Consider the following 5,000-nt stretch of genomic DNA (forward strand, 5'->3'; position numbering starts at 1 on the left):
GCGAAATCCTGGATATGGAGGACCTCGAGTGCCGGCTCGAGGACTGGCCGGTATTAGCCCCGAGGGAGCCGCAACAGCAGTTCCGGCAAAGGGTAACGGCAGTCACGAGCCTGTACATGGCTTCAGAGGAGGAGAGACTGGCCCTGAAGCAGTCTCTCGCTGATCAGCGGTATCGCGCGGATCACTGTTCAAAGAACAAAAGACCGGCAATTTCAAAAAAGATAAAGGAGCTGAAGGAGCGTATAAGCTTCCTGGAGACCAGGCTGGACTTGATTTTGCATTCCTCAGGGAGTTTTCGCCAGAGACTGTTAAGATGGAAAAAGTCTCTGGGGAAAAGAGCATTGGAACAGGGCCAGGAATCGGCCCAGGAATCAGCCCAAGACGCAGGCCAGGAGGCAAGCGAGGAGTTAATCCCTGAGTCGGCCTCAATCAAGCAGGGAGGAAGCGAGGCACAGGTGTCTGAGTGCAGCCAGGTATCAGAGGGCAGCCTCCCTTGTGCACAGCGGGAGCGTGCTGTGAAGCCTGAATTAAAAGTGCGTGATGGAGCGAGGCACCGACCATCGGGTGTCCTCATGTCGCTGAGCAGTTCCGAGGACTCAGGGGAGTCATGGTCAGAGTCGGAGGAGACCGGACGCAGTGGTGGTCCCGGGGGACTCCTGACGGCCAGGACTAGGCAGGTACAGTCCCCACCGGTGAACTTCGGGGATTTTACATTCGGAGGGGATCCGGTGTCGGACGACCTGTCTAGCAAGGCCGAAAGGAGAAGGAGGCGGAAGGCAGAGAAGGCAGGTAAGACTCCAATCATGGAGGAGCGTCTTGTGTTTGTACCCCTTTGTAAGCCCGATGTACTCCCTGTCCCCCGGGATGCCATTGCAAACCCCTCTGGTCAGCCCACTCCTGATCCTGCAGTGGATCGGGGGTCTGACGGAGGGGAGATTATGTGTAGCCCTCCCGCTGGGCAGGTTCCGAAGATCAGTGGCACTGCTGCCGCCAGATCTAGTGGCGGTAGCAGTGCGGTGGCGAGACTGGCTGAGAGGCCGGACAGTTTGGTGGCAAATAAGAACGTAGTGCTCGGTCCCAAGCAGTTGGGCACGGGCGCTATGTGTATCCCCTTGGGGGAGAACAAGTTGGTGCCCAGAGTGGTGCTTTCCCCTGCAAAGTTGCGCCCGGTGGAGGAGGAAGCAACCAGGGAAACAAATTTTGACATTTTGGCTGGCTCAGCAAGGGTGAAAGAGTCCTGCAGGCAGGAAAACGCGCCTGCAGGAAAAAACGCATGCAAAAACGCATGTGGTGTGAATGGGGGTGAAAAAAGTGAAAATTCAATTGTGATGGAAGATGGTGGGGGGAATGTTTCTGGGGAAGAAATAAAGGTGGGAGAGGGGTTGGGAGATGTAAATGGTGTGGATGGGGGTGTAAATGGTGTGGATGGGGGTGTAAATTGGGGTATGATTTTGAATGGGGGTGAGGAGCATATGGAATTACAGGAGGTGGATGCAGCTCCCGGAGATGGCCCGGAAGGGGGATTGATGGAGGTTAGCCCAAGGGGGGGCTCACTGGAAAGTGGGGCGCCTGTTGTCAAAGTGTCTACTGGGGCTCCGGGAGCTGTACAGGTGGGAAGGTCCTATGCTGCAGCCGCAGCGGGCCCGAGTGCCCCTTTGTCCGCGGGTGCCGTGCATGGTAACTTGCAACGGCGCCTTGCGGAGGCCCTAAGGAGAGGCGAGAGCTCTGTCCAAATAGGGGGTGAGCAGGTTGACCTGTCTTTCTGGTACGAGAAGTACGGACAGGCTGCCTTCCGAGAAAACCAAGGGAAGGGACCACCAGTGTTGTCTCTTCCGACAGGGGGACCCGGGGGTGTCCGCAGGAATGTGGCCCGTCTCCGGTGGGTCGGTAAGGAAGCTAGCCCCCCAAGATCTAGGGTTGTGGAGCTGCTCCTGGAGATGGGATTTAGGGCTAATGATATCTATGCCCTGATCCATCCCTACGGCACCTCGGTGTTCGATGTCAGCTTCATGACGGCAGAGGGGTTGGAATCCTTCTGGTCCCGTCATGAGCTGGCACGGGCATTGCCCCAGTGGCAGGGTTTCGCCGTTCAGGCCGTTTCAAGGCAGAGTGAGGTCATCAAGAGAGTGACCATCTTGACTAGTAATGAGTCACTCTCTTGCATGGATATAATGACCTGGGTGGAGAGGTATGGCGAGGTCAAAGGAATGCCCCAAAAAAATCGGGACGAACACGGGATTTGGTCTGGTGCCTGGACCTTTTCCGTGAAGTTAAAGGTCCAGGGGAACTCGGTGTCCCACATGCCCTCCTCTGCTTTCTTGGGGAGGGACAGGATCCTGGTCTTTTACCAGGGGCAGCCGAAGGTCTGTCATAAGTGCGGCAGCCCCACACACTTTAGCGCACAGTGTAAGGAGAGGAGGTGTGCGCTGTGTGGGGCTTTGGGCCATCTTGCCGCCACTTGTAAGGACATTAGGTGTAACCTGTGTGGTGACCTAGGTCACCCCTTTAGCCGCTGTCCGCGCTCCTTCGCCAACCTGGTCTTCAACCCGGTGGCGCCTAGCCTGGCCAGTGGCAGTGGTCGTGGTGATGGTGTCGCTGGGGAGGGGGCTGGGGAGGATGGAGAGGTGATAGGGTCGAGGAAGGTAAGGACCCTGCCTTCTTCTAAACTGAAGAGGCAGGAGTGCCGCCGACTTGAGAGGGAGCAGGGGGGGCCCCAAAGCCATGGGGTTCAGTCTGCCGTCCCTCAGGAGGCTGGTATGTCTGCGGAGGCCCTTGGGGACGGTGGGGTAGAGGAGGAGATCAGGAGACTGGTGAGGAGGAGAGGAGAAGCCCCCTCTAGTGGGTCCTCGTACTATGGAAGTTTGGACGAGGACGAAGTGAGGGGGCAAGACAAAAGAGAGGACACTGGTAGGAAGACCCTATGTAAAACCAGGGCTCCTAAATTAAAAACATCCAAGACCGGCCAGATCCCAAAGGAGGGCTTGACTGGCTCCCCCCTGATAGGGCTCTCCAACCGGTACCAAGCCCTTCGGGAGGACATCTCCTCCTCTTCGGAAGAAGAGGAGGGCGGAGGTGAGGTATCGGTGCGAAGGTCGGGTCCTTCGGGAGGTGCTGGACCCTCGAGCCAGGTAGTAGGCCAAATGCCTGGGGAGGGGGTTGTCACGGCACTAGTGGACAAAGGGGGGGGTGGGGAAACGGGGGTGGTGACGGGTGATGGGAGTGTAAATATTGTTTGTAATGTTGTGGACTCACTCTCTCCTCTTTTGCTTCCAGAGGTGAAAGACTTGGCTAAGGATATGGATCTCTCGGGTGTAAGTCTCAAGAGAGGCAACGAAGATTCCCCGGACCCAGATAGCGACGGGCTAACTGGGGGAGGGAAGAAGCTAGCGGTCGAACTCGATCACTCTTGATGGCGGTACCTACTCCGTTGACCCTGGCGAGTATTAATGTCGCCAGCATTAGGTCAGATGCGGCCAGATTCACGGCCTTTGATTTTCTCGGCCGGGTTGAGGCCGATGTTTTATTTTTGCAGGAGACCAGGGTGCCAGACCTGGCATCAGTGCATAAGGCCAGAAGGGAGTGGAGGCACGGGCCATCTTACTGGTCTCTTGCGGCCGAGCCGTATAGCGGAGTGGCTGTCCTTTTCAGGGCAGCAGAGGTAAAATGCCGACGAGTGATCGAGGTCGAAATGGGGAGGTGTCTGGTCTTGGACGTCTTCATGAAGGGGCAAGAGCTTAGGCTCATAAACATCTACGGTCCACAAACCAAGTGGGACCGCAAATGCCTCTTTATGAAGATCAAGCCTTTTCTTTTTACCAGCCGTCAGGTGGTCTTTGGAGGAGACTTCAACACAGTTGTGAGGCAGAAGGACAGGAGGGGCTCCAAAGACAGGCTGGGTTATGACAGCGTCGCTTTAAATAGCATAGTCAGTGAGGCTCGTCTGGAGGATGTCCACATCAGGCACACCCCGGACCACAGTGGTTACACATATCATAGGGGTAGTCAGATTAGATCTAGAATAGACAGGTTTTATTTGAAGGGGGAGGCTGTCTTCTCGCCACTTGTGGTTGAGGAGGTAGAATTCTCCGATCACTGTTTAATTGTTTTTTCTTTGAACGTTGCAGAGACCCATCGGATGGGAAGGGGCTTTTGGAGATTGAATTCGGCACTCCTGGAAGAAGCGGAAGTCAGACAGTCCTTCGAGGATTTTCTGCAGAGCCAGGTACCTCTTTTGGGCCTTTGTAACAGTAAGTCAGAGTGGTGGGAGATGCTCAAGAAACGTGCGGCAAAATTCTTCCGCCAGCTTTCCAACTTTAGGAGCCTGGCCGGACACTGTCTGTACCAGGACCTAAGAAGGAAACTCGAGCAGCTTGTCTCGACAGGAGGTAGCCGCAAGGATATCTCCTGTGTGAAGTCCTTGCTTAAGAGGTGTCAGTATGATAGGCACACGTCCTTGGTTTTTGAGAGGGACTTCGGGAGGTATCGCTCGCCCGACCCTTACAAAAACTGTAGGATGTCAGTGGATTGCAAATATGTGGCAGGACTGATTGATAGTACGGGATCCCTGAACAGGTCCAAATCAGGGATCCTGGAGGTGGTCAGATCCTTCTACTCACACCTCTTGAGTAGGAAGGAACTAGATCGAGACAAAATGTCGGCTTTCCTGGCTGAAACCATTCCGGAGCCAAGGATAAGCCCCTCTCTTGGCGTTTTGACAGAGGAAATCAAGGAAGAGGAAGTAAAGAGGGCGATTGAAGGGTTAGCTCTTAAGAAATCGCCGGGACCGGATGGCTTAACGTCCGAGTTCTATAAGACCTTTGGGGAAGCTTTGATTCCCCTCTTGACTGGGGTTTTTAATGAGTGCCTATCCTCGGGCGCTCTGCCAAAGTCAATGGGTAGGTCAGCCTTGATCCTGCTGTCAAAGGGTAAAGATCCGTCCTGTATTGAGAACTGGCGTCCCATAGCGCTTCTCAATACGGACCGGAAGATTCTGGCAAAAG

Source organism: Rhinoderma darwinii, chromosome 1 (assembly GCF_050947455.1).
Source record: "Rhinoderma darwinii isolate aRhiDar2 chromosome 1, aRhiDar2.hap1, whole genome shotgun sequence".
Lineage (NCBI taxonomy): Eukaryota > Metazoa > Chordata > Amphibia > Anura > Rhinodermatidae > Rhinoderma > Rhinoderma darwinii.